The sequence below is a fragment of the Pelobates fuscus genome, chromosome 2, assembly GCF_036172605.1.
Source record: "Pelobates fuscus isolate aPelFus1 chromosome 2, aPelFus1.pri, whole genome shotgun sequence".
Lineage (NCBI taxonomy): Eukaryota > Metazoa > Chordata > Amphibia > Anura > Pelobatidae > Pelobates > Pelobates fuscus.
In genome coordinates, this window is record NC_086318.1 from 404,343,439 (window position 1) to 404,360,032 (window position 16,594).

General features: G+C 37.4%; 1 protein-coding gene across 1 annotated transcript in view; it reads left to right on the forward strand.

The window, feature by feature from the left end:
• The window catches only part of CAMKMT (calmodulin-lysine N-methyltransferase), a 470,195-nt gene that overhangs the window by 49,942 nt on the left and 403,659 nt on the right, over window positions 1-16,594 (forward strand). The gene's annotated exons all lie outside the window — the stretch shown is intronic.

Consider the following 16,594-nt stretch of genomic DNA (forward strand, 5'->3'; position numbering starts at 1 on the left):
GAATGGAATATTTGACTTAGGTCAAGTAGGAGTCAGACTCTTTGTGTTTTATATGAATATGTATGTATTCTAGCATTGTAACCTCAGTTTCTGTAAGATAAAGATGTGATAACGATGACAGGGGTATTAAGAGCTAGTGATGTGGCAACATGAAAAAATAAACTTTCTTTAGAAATTCAGAAAGCGCAGATGCCTCAAGCCATTTCTGTATATAGCTCTTAATAGATATGGACACCTGAACTCGACTCCTGACAATTTGAACACCTCATCAGAAAAACGTAGATTTTGATGGCAGATAATTTTGTCTGTCTACCGTGATGTTCATTTGGCCACGTGTAGTTTCATCATTTTTGGACGCTTGGGGTGAATATTCTCCTTTAAAGAAAGATAGGTGTGAGTAAATTGTATCTCTTTGTGAACAATACATATGTAGAATGCTGTGTAAGTGAATCGACTCTAACCCCCCACAAGTTGGAGGGTTAGAAAAGAGTTACATGAATACATGTCCTTAAAAATGAAGCCCAAGTTGAGCCAATTTAAGCAGATTTTGAATTGTATCTGAATTCTTTTGCCACCCAGACAACTTCATGTTAATGAAGTGGTCTGGGTGCCACTCTGTAGACCAGTGGTAGTCAACCTTTTTCTACCTACTGCCCACTAATGCATCTTTTTGTTTGAAAAAATGTCCTTACCGCCCACCAGTTTTTGCGCAAATGCGGAATATTTTTAAGAAAGGAGGGTGTTTTAAAAAAAAATAAATGTACGTACATTTATCTTTTTATTTCTACTTAATGCAGGTTTTTTAAGGTTTTTAACTTTATAAAGTTTAATGAGAAAACAATAAAGTAAATTGAAATTACCTTTACTAGTGATTAATTAGATCCTTGAGGTTGATGCTGCGAGACTAAATATTTGATATCTGGTTCGATTTTCGTAAGGAACAAACGAAGGTCTCTTTCAGTGATATTCAGACGACTTCTCTGTTTGCGCATAATATGATTTCTCATTTGTGCGTCAGCTCATCTCCTCTCCCTCCTCAATTCTCCTCCCCACCTTTTTTTCCCCCTTTTTTCTATTTTTTAACCTTCCTTATAGCAATGCCCAGTAAGAAGGCTGAGCTAGGTAGCCCACTTACTATAGTCCACTATAACAGACAGACACACATACAAGACACACACATACAAGACACACATACAAGACACACACACAAAGACACATACATACACACATACAAGACACACACACAAAGACACATACATACAAGACACACACACAAAGACACATACATACACACACACAACACACATACGACACACATACAAGACACACACACACACACACACACACACACACATACAAGACACACACGACACACGTACAGACACATACACACATACACACATACACACATACACACATACACACATACACACATACAGACACACATACACACATACAGACACACAAGACACACATACATACACACAAAGACACAGACAGGCACACATACACATACATACAAACAGACATGCACACACACACAAGACATGCACACACACACAAGACACACACACACACACACACACATACAAGACACACACACACATACAAGACACACAAAGACACAGACAGGCACACATACACACACAAGACACATACATACAAACAGACAGGCACACATACATACTAACAGACACACACAGACATGCACACACACATGCACACACACATGCAGACACACATATAAGACATACATATAAGACATACATAGACACACACACATGCAGACACACATATAAGACATACATAGACACACACATGCAGACACACATATAAGACATACATAGACACACACACATGCAGACACACAAGATACACATACAATGACACATACATACAAAGACAAGACACACATATATACAGACACATACACACACACAAGACATACATACAAAGACACATACAGACAGACACACACACAAGACATACAAAGACACACACAAGACATACCTACAAAGACGCACACATTATATTTAAGTCACCCTCCTGTTTCCTACCTTTAAGGTGCAGGAGGGTGACTTTTCCTGGGGTCCAGTGGTGGCTCGGGTGGATGGGAGTCAGAGTTCCCACTCTGACTCCCTCTGCTTCCTCCCGCGCAGCTCTCAGTTTTAGCTGGGAGGAGTGACCGGGGAATCACTTCCTCCCAGCTCTGTGATGTCACTAACAGACACACACACACACTCACTAACAGACACACACACACACACACACACTCACTAACAGACACACACACTCACACTCACAGACAGACAGACACACACACACTCACTAACAGACAGACACACACACTCACTCACTAACAGACACACACACACACTCACTAACAGACACACACACACACACACTCACTCACTAACAGACACACACACACTCACTCACTAACAGACACACTCACACTCACTAACAGACACACACACTCACACTCACTAACAGACACACACACTCACACTCACTAACAGACACACACACTCACTCACTAACAGACACACACACTCACACACTAACAGACACACACACACTCACTCACTAACAGACACACACACACACTCACTCACTAACAGACACACACACTCACTCACATTAACACTTTTCTTTTTTTTTTTTACTTTAACCCCCCCAGCCTCCTTACCTTTGGGAATGCTGGGGGGGGTCATCTTTCTCCCTGGTGGTCCAGTGGCTGCTGGGCAGTCGGGCGGCGCTGCTGGGCGGGCGGCGAGGGAGCACTCCCCCTGAGCTGTCTGCTCAGCTCCCTCGCGCGCCACACAGTGAGGCTGGGAGGCGGAGCCGGAATATGACGTCATATTCCTGCTCCCAGCCTCACTCTGCGGCGCGCGAGGGAGCTGAGCAGACAGCTCAGGGGGAGTGCTCCCTCGCCGCCCGCCCAGCAGCGCCGCCCGACCGCCCAGAAGCAGCCCAGCATGTCTGTTAGCCGCAAGGCTAACAAGACATTTGCCTTGGGCATTTGGGGGGCAGCTTTTTTTGCCGCCCCCCTGGAAAATGCCGCCCAAGGCAAATGCCTTGTTTGCCTCGCGGCTAATACGCCCCTGGTACCGCCGGCTCGCACCCGCCCGCACTATCAACCTGGAAATCCCTACCGCCCACCTGGAATCCTGAAACGCCCACTAGTGGGCGGTAGGGACCAGGTTGACGAACCATGCTGTAGACCTTAAGTATTATCTGTTATAGTTTAAACTTTTTTTCTAACCCCAAGTATACTTTTCAGCAGTACTGAGACAGTTATAAAATTAACATTTAATTACAACCTCAACTTGGCAATTGTGTTTTTGTGTTGTACTGTTATTGTGAATGATGGCAGTGAACTTAAGTCAAGAACCAGGAAAGTAGATTTTAAAGCCGTACTAAAAAACTAAAAATGCGAGTGGGTGTGCAAAGTGTCGTAATGTGTCACACTGTACAGGACAGTTTAGAAGAATGTTGCAACGTTGATAGAAGACATTTTGAGCACTTACTAGATTAAATAGTGTAGTGTTAAACATATATAAATATAATAATGTACTAAAATGCAAATAAACTATACTGTAAACCTACTTTTTGGCCTGTGTATGTGTATATATATATCTCTACATCGATGTTGTTGCCTATGACTCCATGCAGTGGTACAATTTCATAGGTAGTATTTAGTCATTATAGTTACTACTTACAGGGACACAATAGCATTAGGTGTACAAGCATGTTTTCTGAACATTATAGTGTTCTTCTAACCCCCACCCTTCTCCCACTTTACTCACCTTGCAGCCCTTGCCACACCTGTCTCCATGATGCCGGTCCTGTCTCCTAGCTGAGATCATAAATATTGATCATCTCAGCCAATCCAATGCTACACCATAGGAAAGCATTGGACATTTAAAGCACTTGCGCGACAGCACACCGTGCTGTGACAATCACATGCTTTGTTCTAGAGTTGTTTGATTAATTAATTGAGTATGACTTGGTTATTCAGTGGAACTGCCTTTAGTGGCCGTCAGGAAGAGAGACACTAGAGGTGTTTTAACCCTTAAATCAGTGGTTCCCAACCCAATCCTCAAGTACCCCTTATTGGTCCAGGATTTAGGGATTGGCCAGTTGTGTCGAAGGTGTTTTTAGAAGAAAAAACAAAACACTTTAGACACAACAGGGTAATCCCTAAATCCTGGACAGGTAGGGGGCACTTGAGGAATGGGTTGGGAACTCCTGCCTTAAAACATAACATTACCATAATTACTAAATGGCAGTGTTTTAGATTGCATGTTTAACCCCTTAAGGACCAAACTTCTGGAATAAAAGGGAATCATGACGTGTCACACATGTCATGTGTCCTTAAGGGGTTAAAACTAAAGGGTCACTTCATTGAGAGGAAATGGTCTGGGTGCCTTTCCTTTAAAAATAAATCACATTTTCTTCACTTAAGTAAAAAATACTATTGTGGCATTTAATGGGGTGAATAAAGCAGTTGAAATAGGTTAAAAAAAATACTTATTTACCTAAGTTGCACATTACCATCTATTCTAGAGTGTATGGCATTGCAGGCATTAACTTATTTGCAAGCTTTGTCCAAAAAACATTTAAATTAAGTTAAAAATGTAATCCAAAAATATTTTAAAAACCTTTTTTAGAATAAGCAATAGTTAATATTTAGTTAGCTATTTGATTGTGCTAAAACTTCACAAGTCACAGTGGCCCTTTAATCTACATGTTGTTGTCTATGTTGTGGATTCACAAAAGTGTGCAGGAAAACACGAGGTTACAAACTACCTGAGGTCCGTGGGTGCTGTGTACCTCTTTCTTTGGCTCAGGAAACTCCTGCGTGGAAGTTCTACTAGGTCCCCTGAGTGCAGTGCAGGGTCTGCTCACAGCCTATGAACTAAGCCTTGAGCTGCTGTGCAAACTGTTTGACTACTTACACTAGGGGGAGCCCCAGTCACTCCTGGTACCGGACCACTATAGTTGTGTGTAGTGGTTATGGTGTGTGGAGTTTTTCTTTTGATATCCCCATAAGCTGTAAATTATGTATTTGATGGCTAAAGGTGAACCTGTCATGACGGGTTAACTTCGACACATTGCTGTCTTTTCACTAATGCTAATCTTTGAATTGCAGCATGTTTTTCAAACATGTTGTCTCTACTACAGTTAATGATTACTTGCACAAATTAACCATATATGTTTTTAAACGCTGTATGATTCCATTTTATAAAGTAGATTTTATTTGAATGAAATTTGTTATTGGGAAAATAAAATAAACTACTTGTGCAAATAATAAGAAAGCAGCAGAGGGAGCTATTACAGTACTTTCTTTCTCTGTGTAGCTCACAGAAATGTCATGGGGAAAAAAAGACCGCAGTGTAAAAATACTAGAAAAATCGTTCATATTATATGCTTTTTTGTTTTGTTAGTGTGTCAAGTAGAAAATTGTAGTTTTTTTTTTCTTTTTTTTTTTTTTTTTTTAAATCTTAAATTCTTTCCCCACTGCTTTACAAAGTGATATTCAAAACTGTTTGTTTAGAAATGTACAGAGATGTGGTTTGATTTTTTTTTTCTGCACGTAGAGTTTAGCTATGCACATTATGTCAAATAACTAATATAATTTGTTTTGCCTAGTGTTTAAGCCATAAATGTTAGACATCATATTATACTAGTTATTGAACACTGAAGTATGAATTGTGTCAGAAACCTATATTATATCATTTCAGATTTAGCACTAGATTTTATCAAATGAGATAAGCTCATCTTTTGTAATTGAATATAATTTTTTCCATAGAAGTCAATAGGAAAACTACTGTTCAATTACAAGACATAAGCTTATATCCTCTAATAGAATCTAGAACAGGGTTCTCTGCAACATAGTGTGACTTTGTACAGCGTGCAAATTTACCAGACCCAATGAACTCACTCAGAAGAGCAGATACCCTCTCCAGCAGGGTTGGAGCACACCTCTAGCGCCAAGGGAGCTTTTGGTCTGTACCTCTGTCTGGTGCAGGCCACTTGTACCTCTCCATAGTGATCCAGCACTTCTGACTCATTCAGGGCATGGCAACAATTTGACTCACTGAAAAGCGCCAGACTGGGTTAACAGATGCAAGTGGTGTGCACTCACCAGACCACAGGCTCCATATAACCATTTTTTATTCCTTAGTAAAGACATTTATTAAATAGTACCAAGAAAAGAGCCTGTGAATGCAACAAAAATCTGTCTAGTGGATAAATGTAAGAAATTCTTGCAACTATGATGTTCATCATATCATTAAAGCAGCACTGACACCGCCTTGCGACTTTGCAGAATTTGTAGAGACCCCAGATGGTGACATTGCTGCTGGGGATCCGGTGGCTAGATGAGTATTTATAAAGTTTCTATCTTTCTGAAATACTCATTTTTCAGGGGATGGAGGTGATAATGATGCTTTAATAGGAAACTGAAATAGTAGATGATCACCTATATACAATAGTTGATACCTTTTGTGACTTATCCATCGGGGCACTTCCGAAAATGCCCCACCAGGTAGTTGCAATATTAATAATAAAAATAATAATAATATGGGTTGTCTGTTGAGAGCAGTTAGGCATGTGTAGAACAATGCCCAGCCTGAGTGTATCTCAGACATGCTCTGTCTATTTCTAGAGGGGATTTTTGAAGTGCCTCATTTATTCTCCAGTAGGGTGTCTAAAATGAATGTCCTTAGTATAATAGTTCATAAGTCTTATAATATCATGCTAACTCACTACTTAAAAAGGAATTAGAGAACTGTTTGCAATGTTAATATGAGTCAAATACTTTTTTTTTCTGCTCATTGTTTTTATTGCAATTTTTTTGTAATGATCTAAATTGCATTCCAATGCTATATAAGTATATTATATTAATATATTTTATTAACTCCCTTCTGAAACTTGGACAAAAGTACATTATTGGCATGTATTGAGTGTTATTGGAGTGAGCATCCAAAACTGAATAGGTTTATTTATTTATATTTTGGTCTGTGTAATATAATCATTTAATTTGACTTTTTAAACAATGTTTGTTTTTTGTCTTGGTTAACAAAAATCATAATATGTGAAATAAACACTGATATACATAACCAGTATGTAAGAGTGCAAGTGTGTAGTGCTAAATGATATTAACGTACACCATAAAAAACTTCAGGGGTATGGGATACATATATATTCTCCAAAATCTTTGAGGGTATAGGAGATGTATCTACTGTGAAGAAAATAGAAAAATATATAGTGCACTCTGTGCAGAAGGACGTGGTTGTACACCATATCATAGGAAGCACTCACGTGGTTCAGAGCCTATTGAGGATTGGCTCTTAATCACTCTTGCCTTGTGTCCTTTAGGTGACACACACCTTCAACTCCAAATAGAGGGTATCCCTCAAAACAAAAGAGAAAAACAGGGAAAATTCGCCTTAGTGTTGAAATCCTTAAAACATCAATATGTAAACATATGTATACAGGTGAAGGTTGCTTCTCACCTGGACAAGAGCCTGTAACCTGGCTCTAAGTAGAAAAGCATATGAGTCCTTTTAGGGATGACTCCTTCCCTCTTTAGTTGGATGGAAAATGCACCAAATATACTTTAACCCCTTCAGGACCGCTGACGGTTCAGGACCGTCAGCGGTAAAACGTGCGTTTGGACCGCTGACGGTCCTGAACCGTCATAACGGTCTGGGGCTACTTACCTGATCGCCGTCGGTCCCACGGCGGCGATCAGTGCTCCACCCGGTCCAGGGGGACTGCCTGTCTGCCCGGGCAGTCCCCCCTCGGCAGATCAGGACCCCACGGCCATGTGATCACTCGATCACATGACCGCAATAGGGGTCTGTGTATCTGCCTGCAGGGGGACTGTCTGTGCTGACAGGCAGTCTCCCTGCAAGTAAAAAATCCAAAAAATAAAGTAAAAAAAAAACCAGTGTAAAATCAGTGTAAAAATAAATAAATAATATGTGTATATATACATGTATTATATCTATATATAATATATGTATATGTATCATATATATATATAATGTCATATTAAGTGTATTTTTATATTTATATATACGTATATTAATATAAAAATACACTTATATTTAAATTACACACGAATATATACAATATATATATAATTGCTATATATATGGTATATATATATTATTATAAAATACAAATAATATGTTAATAAAAATAAATAACAAAAAATAAAAATAATTTTTAATAATTATAAAAAAATATTTATATATGCAATTTTATTCTAACAGTATTTTGATATATATATATATATATATTTATATCAAAATATACTTAGAATGTAATGATATATATATCTATGTATAAATAAATAAATAAAAACAATACGAAATATACATATGTCCATATACATAATTACATAAATAATTTCATAAATATACACGTAGACGTCAAATATATAAATATGTATATATATTAAAATTCTACATGTGTATTTATGTAATATTTTTACCTAATTAAGTAATTTTAATGACTGCAATTTGAGGGACCTGCCTGCCAACCCAGGCCGAAAGTCCAGATAATTTAATTTGCTAGCACTGTGTTTAACCCTGTAACTTTCTATGACACCCTAAAACCTGTACATGGGGGTACTGTTTTACTCGGGAGACTTCGCTGAACACAAATATTAGTGTTTCAAAACAGTAAAACATATCACAGCGATGATATTGTCAGTGAAAGTGAATTTTTTTGCATTTTTCACACACAAACAGCACTTTCACTGAGGATATTATTGCTGTGATACATTTTACTGTTCTGATACACTAATATTTGTGTTCAGCGAAGTCTCCTGAGTATAACAGTACCCCACATGTAGAGGTTTTATAGTGTTTGTGAAAGTTACAGGGTCAAATATAAGGCTTGATTTTACTTTTTTTTTTTATTGAAATTTGTCGGATTGGTTAGGTTGCCTTTGAGAGCGTATGGTAGCCAAGGAATGAGAATTAGCCCCATGATGGCATACCATTTGCAAAAGAAGACAACCCAAGGTATTGCAAATGGGGTATGTTCAGCCTTTTTTAGTAGCCACTTAGTCACAAACACCGGCCAAAGTTAGCGTTTCTTGCATTTTTAACACACAAACAAATATAAATGCTAACTTTGGCCAGTGTTTGTGACTAAGTGGCTACTAAAAAAAACTGGACATACCCAATTTTGAATACCCTGGGTTGTCTACTTTAAAAAAAATATGTACATGTTAGGTGTGTTTCGGGGATTTATGACAGATAACGGTGTTACAAGGTCACTATTGATACATTTAAAATATATATATATTGAAACAGCAATTTCCTACTTGTATTTATAGGCCTATAACTTGCAAAAAAAAGCAATAAAGCATGTAAACACTGGGTGTTTTTAAACTCGGGACAAAATTTTGAATCTATTTAGCTGTTTTTTTCATTAGCTTTTGTAGATAAGTAAAAGATTTTTCAAGTAAAAGTCCAAAAACATGTTGTTTTTTTTAAATTTTTCACCATATTTTATTATTTTTTTTAAATACAATATTGGACATAATACAAATAATGGTATGTAAAGAAAGCCCCTTTTGTCCTGAAAAAAACAATATATAACTTGTATGGGAACCGTAAATGAGAGAGCGGAAAATTACAGCTAAACACAAACACCACAAAAGTGTTAAAACTGCTCTGGTCCTTAACGTACAAACATCGCAAAAACAGGCCGGTCCTGAAGGGGTTAAAGTAAAATAAAATAATATTTATTTCATACACTTAAAATCAATCTTAATACATACGATATATTGGTGTGTCCAAAATGCGTTTCGCCGATTCCATTCGGCTTTCTCAAATGGTAATTTCGATCTAGTTCTCTTCCTGTTTATAAATCCCGCCTCCCGTCCTGATTGGTGGCCAGAGATCGAAAACCAACCAATCACGGACATTCCTGCGGGGGAGGATAAAGTGCTCCAGCTGTATTGCTTTATCCCTTAGCGGTCACGTCATCACGCACGTACATACGATCGTGCGGACGGCGTCACTTCCGGGAATACGAAAGAGCAGTATTCACAACATTAGTCCTCAATATCCGATTCTCATTTCCTCAATTTAGTTGACATAACTTCCTTTTTCTCGGAACTCTCCCCTCCATCCATCATTCCTCCATTTTAATTAGTGGAAAAATCGCAAAAAGAGTCCATGATGATATTTTCCAGGCCTAAGACAAATATGCTCATATTTGAGCATTCAGACATAAAGAATAATAGAGTACATCAGTCAATTTTATATTTACAAAGAGAAACATACTTAAAGGAGAACATATGTATTTTTCAAGTAAGGGATGTATATGCAAGGTGTTAATGATGTTCTAGCCACTAGAGATATGGGGATTCTTTAAAATAGTAAAATTAGAATATAAAAATTACTATAAAAATAACTAAAAAATTATAAAAAGTGGCATAGTTCAAAATCATCATTAAGACCATAAGGATGCATGGTGTTTAAATTAAAAAGCCATCTTATCTCTGTTTGTCCAATTAATTTCATAGGGTCACCACCTCTCCAATCTCCAACTATTTTCTGAATTCTCATAAATTCCATCAATTGTGGGTTACTATTGTGTTGGTTTTTAAAGTGTAAGGACACACTATGATTAAGAAACCCTTTTTTTATGTTCCTGATATGTTCCTGGATTCTGGTATTTAAAGTCCTATTTGTCCTTCCTACGTAAGCTAAACCACAGGGGCAGATAATCATATATATTACTTTAGTTGTATGGCAAGTAATAATTTGTTTAATTTTAAAACTTTTATTCTTGTCCTGTGGATGGTTAAATTCTCTTACTGTTCTCTTGCTATTTTTGGAACCCTTACAAGCTCCACACATGCCACATCCATAAAAACCTGTTTTTTCTTTAAAAAATTGGTTCGTCAGTTTCCTAGAGGGTATATGATTTTTTGTTAACGTCCTTTTAAGGTTTGGTACACCTCTATATACTATGTCAGGTGTGTCGGAAAGTATTGAATTCAATATGGGATCATTTTTTAAAAGTGGCCAATATTTCCGAATCATTTTCTTTAAACATCTTCTATTATAGTTAAAATCACAAATAAATTTCTAATTCCCCTTAATTTATTTGTATTCTATTAATTTTGTCCTATCCTCATTTTCTACTTCAATGAAGGATTTATTTAGAAGTTCATCTTTGTATCCCTTCTCTCTAAAATCTTTCATTATTTTTTCCGATTGTTCATAAAATTTGGTCCGTGCAATTTCTTTTCACTCTGAGTAATTGCGCCTTAGGGGCGTTTAACAGCCAGGGGGAAAAATGGCAGCTATTTTCCCCTATATAGCTGTTAACATCCACCTTTTTAACCCCTTAAGGACACATGACGTGTGTGACACGTCATGATTCCCTTTTATTCCAAAAGTTTGGTCCTTAAGGGGTTAAAATGACTACAGGTTTTAAGTACATTCTGTTCAACATAAATATTGAAATCTAAAAATTCTATAGAATTCTTGTTAAAATTACTTGTAAGTTTAATACCCCATTCGTTTCCATTAAGGTGATTTTAAAAAGATAAAAGGGATTTCTCATCTCCATCCAAAATAAAAAATATATCGTCGATGTAACGGCGGTCGTCCCATCTCCGGTCGCTATGGATAAATTCTTCTTCCCAGTATGCCATAAATAGGTTCGCGTAACTGGGCGCGAACCTCGTGCCCATTGCCGTGCCACAAATTTGTCAAAAGAATTGTTCCCCATACCAAAAATAATTGTTGGTTAAAATCCAATTTATCCCTTCTACAATAAAATCTATTTGTTTTTGTGGGAATTGTTTAGAGATTTCCAAAAAGTGCTTTGTTGCTTCACAGCCTTCTATATGGGACATTATTGTATATAAAGAGTTAACGTCTGCAGTTACTAGATAATAATTCTCTTTCCATTCTACATTTTTGATTACTCGTAATGAATTAATAGTGTCTTTAAGGTAACTAGGGCATGTGCAAACTATAGGCTGTAGACATCTATATATTGAGATAATTTACTGGAGATAGACCCTATCCCAGAAACTATAGGTCTGCCAGGGGGTCTGTCTTTATCCTTATGTATTTTAGGTAAATAATAAAATACAGGGATCTTGGGATACTGTACATTTAAAAATTTATATTCCTTTTGATTAAAGATCTCCATAGTTTTTCCCTGTTTTTCTCTTTTGTTTTGAGTGATATCCTCTATTTGGAGTTGAAGGTGTGTGTCACCTAAAGGACACAAGGCAAGAGTGATTAAGAGCCAATCCTCAATAGGCTCTGAACCACGTGAGTGCTTCCTATTATATGGTGTACAACCACGTCCTTCTGCACAGAGTGCACTATATATTTTTCTATTTTCTTCACAGTAGATACATCTCCTATACCCTCAAAGATTTTGGAGAATATATATGTATCCCATACCCCTGAAGTTTTTTATGGTGTAAGTTAATATCATTTAGCACTACACACTTGCACTCTTACATACTGGTTATGTAAATTAGTGTTTATTTCACATGTAATCACGATAGGATTGGAGAGTACCTATTTTTTTGTGTGAGAGCTGCTGTACTATAAGAGCACTTATTAATATTGAATTTAAGCGCCTGACAACACAGAATATTTTGTTATATTAAAAATCATAATAAAATAAAATTTGTAAAGAATTTTGCACATACAATAAATTGAATACCAGATATTTTTGGATAAACTGGTCAAATGGCTTTTTCAACATAAAATCTCCCTGTGTATCTGTCAGGATACACTAATATGCCCAGCACACGGAACTTAAGTAAAAATTAAAGAAAACCCCAAGGCGTATTATAGGACCTTAGAATGGCCGGATTTAATGTATAAAAAGAAAAGTACAAGACATGCTGAGGTCAGGAATACAGAGTGTACGTAAACGATAGGCAAGCCAATGGTCAATGAATAAAGAAGTCAGAATAGTCAGGAAACAAGCCAAAGTCCAAGGCACACAGAAATCAGAATAGTCGATAAACAAGCCAAGGTCAAAATACACAAGAATCAATACCATAAACGCGCTCTAGAACAACCACAATGGAAACCACGACAGGGCATTGGGAAATGGTCAAAAAAGTTTTAAATAGCGTAAGGTGCTCTATGATGGCTACAGAGGAGCATGTGACATTGGAACGTGCGTGTGTGACATCACACGCACGTTCCCACTGGTCAGGGACTAAGGGCTGGCTGGCGTCTCTAATGATTTCAGACCCAGCCACTGTGAGAAGGTAAGTTTATATCGGCAGCGTTCCCATTGCCATGTGGGAACACTGCCACAATGAGATCCATTCTGATAGGAGCGGATCCGGCGGGCACCGTGCCAGTACGAGAACCTTACTACGTTTGGCCACAATTGCCTTGTTCCTGTTTTGTGTACCAGATCCCGTCTGTGTTTGCCCATGATTATCTTGTTTATGTCAGTGTACCAGACTCCTGCAATGTATAATCTTGATATTTTACTGTCCCTGCATGCTTATTAAACCTTATTTGTTTTTGACCTTGACTTTCAGTTATTCATTACCAGCGATTATTATTTCTATTGATTTCATTGTTCATCTTCTGGTCTGAATAAACTTGGATATTGGTCATATTACTTCCTAATTTTTCCTTTGTGTTAAGTACAGCCGCTATGAGGTCTGGTAATACGTCCTATTATCTCTCCTTACTTTGAATTTGTTAGGATTGTTGCCTTTCATCTTGCTGAGGACCCTAACGTATAGTGACAGTTCCAATACCAGTACTGTGTCTGCCAAATGAAAATGTTTCATCCAATTCGAGCATTATCTGTGTATCTTAATCAATAGAGAAAACTACCTCAATAAAAGAGATAGAAAGTGTTTCTTTACAGTGTCCAAAATGTAAAAGCTGCTCAACACAAAAAGTGGAATACCCCTTACCCACAATAAAAAACAAATATACAGAAATAAGGTATACAAATTATACCAAACAAGTGGAGCACTCTAAACAGTAGAGGGGTTTACTCACCCCTTTGGTACAATTACAGTCTTGAAAAACTTGAATGTACATATAAAAGGAAACAAAAACAAGAAAAACTAAAATATAGTGCAGATGTTCCAAAAATGGATAATTGGTAGTAAGTAATCACTGAAACCACTCACATGGACAGGAGCCTATATGGTATTGGCTCCGTAAAAGGATCCTTTATGCTTTTAGGGCAGCAACACACCCCTTTATCCCAGGTAGTGTCCCTCCAGGAGTATACAACGAGAAGAAAAGCAGAAAATCAACTGTGTAGAATTGCACATACTATAATGGTATTTTGAGATATAAATAGTTGTGCTCACCTTCTGCAGAGCCCTGAAATCCCGGCTCTGAGGTTGATAAACAATGTGCTACTTTAGAGGGGGAATAGCACTCTCCCCAATGGAGTTCCTGATGGCTAGAAAGGACTTTGGACTAAAGTATAAAATAGTAAATAACATTTATTGATAATGCATTAAAAACAAAATAAATGGGTACTTAGAAAGTAAAAAGATCCAATAAAAAGTCCAGAATAATCAGCTAAACGCGTTTCACTCTGAGCTTCCTCAGTAGCTGCATGATAGCCTCCGGAATCCTTATTTTTAAATGTTTGAAAGTCCTTGTGGATCCTCCTCTTGAAGTCACATGGTGTGGAATTATTAATGATTAATATTTATTTATATTTTAGCTTTAATTTTTGTTCAGAGCAGAAATGGTATAACTCATTAGACAAAGCGGTTTCATGCATACTGTGTAAATAATATATTTTCAACCTTTTCGGTGTTTGGAGGTATGCCACTCGCATGACCTTTTGCTATACTGGGATAAACAAATAAAATAAGTCAATAGTTCAGGAGGAGGAAGGCAGGGTTACAGTCCAATTCCATGTATAGGGAGATGGGCGCCCCACCATTTCTCCTGCTGCCACCTATATTTTTCAAATGTATTCAAAATTAAATTTTTTAATTACTAAATAACAAGACCTCTGATCTAGCAAGATTATATCTGTGGCTACTTTCTGTGACTGTACTGTGGCCTCCGGTGGTCCACAGATAATGGTTTGGGGTACGTTTGATGTGACTTCCTTTATATAAGCATACTGCCAAAGCTTGATCACAATTCGTTTCCCTCTAGATACGTATATAGAGCATTTAATGAATCTTTGAAACTATTTGTTTTAGGACCAGTACTATATGTGCATACTAACAACAACATTTGTTTAATTCTCAGTACTATCTTAAGAGGTGTGGAACAGTAATGGGTCCAACATTTGTCCGTTATTTGTCAACCTTTACATTGGTTGGTGGAAAGCCTTCCTACTTTAGAAATAACCTGTGATTTTGACTTTATGCTCTGGTAGTAGTCGAATAACAGGTATACACAGAAGAAATGTTTAAAGAATTCCCTACTTCACGCTAGATCTAATTATCCATGATGCTTGATTTCAGCCATATCAGTGTGTCTTTGCAGAAACAGCATTTACATTGATTTTGTAAAAGAAGCATGCATATTAAATGATTGATTTTTGAGAGGGATTATCAACCACAGGATTTACAAAAAAGTTTTTTGCAAGCGATTAATACTGACCATAAGAAAGATTTGAAATTCGAAACAAAAAGATCCATTAGGTCAAAAAACTTCTTCAATGTTTTTACCACATATATTCCCCAAATAAATAGTACTTTAAGATACAATAAATACAAGCTTTTAGAAATAATATTTGTTAGGCTGTGTGACTATATAATTTTGGTAGTTGTTGGAATTAAGATTGTCATTTGGTTTGTATATGGTTAACTTTTGTTACATTCAATTAAAGGGACACAATAGTCACCAGTGCAACTACATGTATTCCTGACCCTATAGTGTTAACACCACCATCTAGCCCCCTGGGCCCCTCATGCCACCATAAATATAGTAAAACTCTTACTGTATTCAAGCCAGAAGCTGTAGATCTGCATGCTGTTTGCCTAAAAAAAACAAAAAAAACAGTCTGCTGACATAATCAGAAGTGGTAGCCTGATCCAATCACAGTACTTCCCCATATGATTGGCGGAGACTGACAAGGAGGCAGATCAGGGGCAGAGCCAGCTTGCCTAAAAAAAAAACCAGTCTGCTGACATCATCAGAAGTGGTAGCCTGATCCAATCACAGTGCTTCCCCATAGGATTGGCGGAGACTAACAAAGAGGCTGATCAGGGGAAGAGCCAGCATGATTCAAACACAGCCCTGGCCAATCAGCATCTCCTCATAGAGATTAATTGAATCAATGAATCTCTATGAGGAAAGTTCAGTGTCTGCATGCAGAGGGATGAGACACTGAATCACAGGATGCTGTGCACATTGCTACCCTGTGCTCTGCTGACAGCAGATCTGAGTGGATTGAGGAGTTTTATGCCTCAATCAACTCAGAAGTCCATCTGGTTCACTCTGAGTGACTGCAACTGGAGGTGTTCCTAGATTTCATTGTAAACATTGTATTTTCTCAGAAAATACAGTGTTTACATGAGAGAGGCTGCAGGGAGCTATAGTTCTCACCTGAACAACCTTAT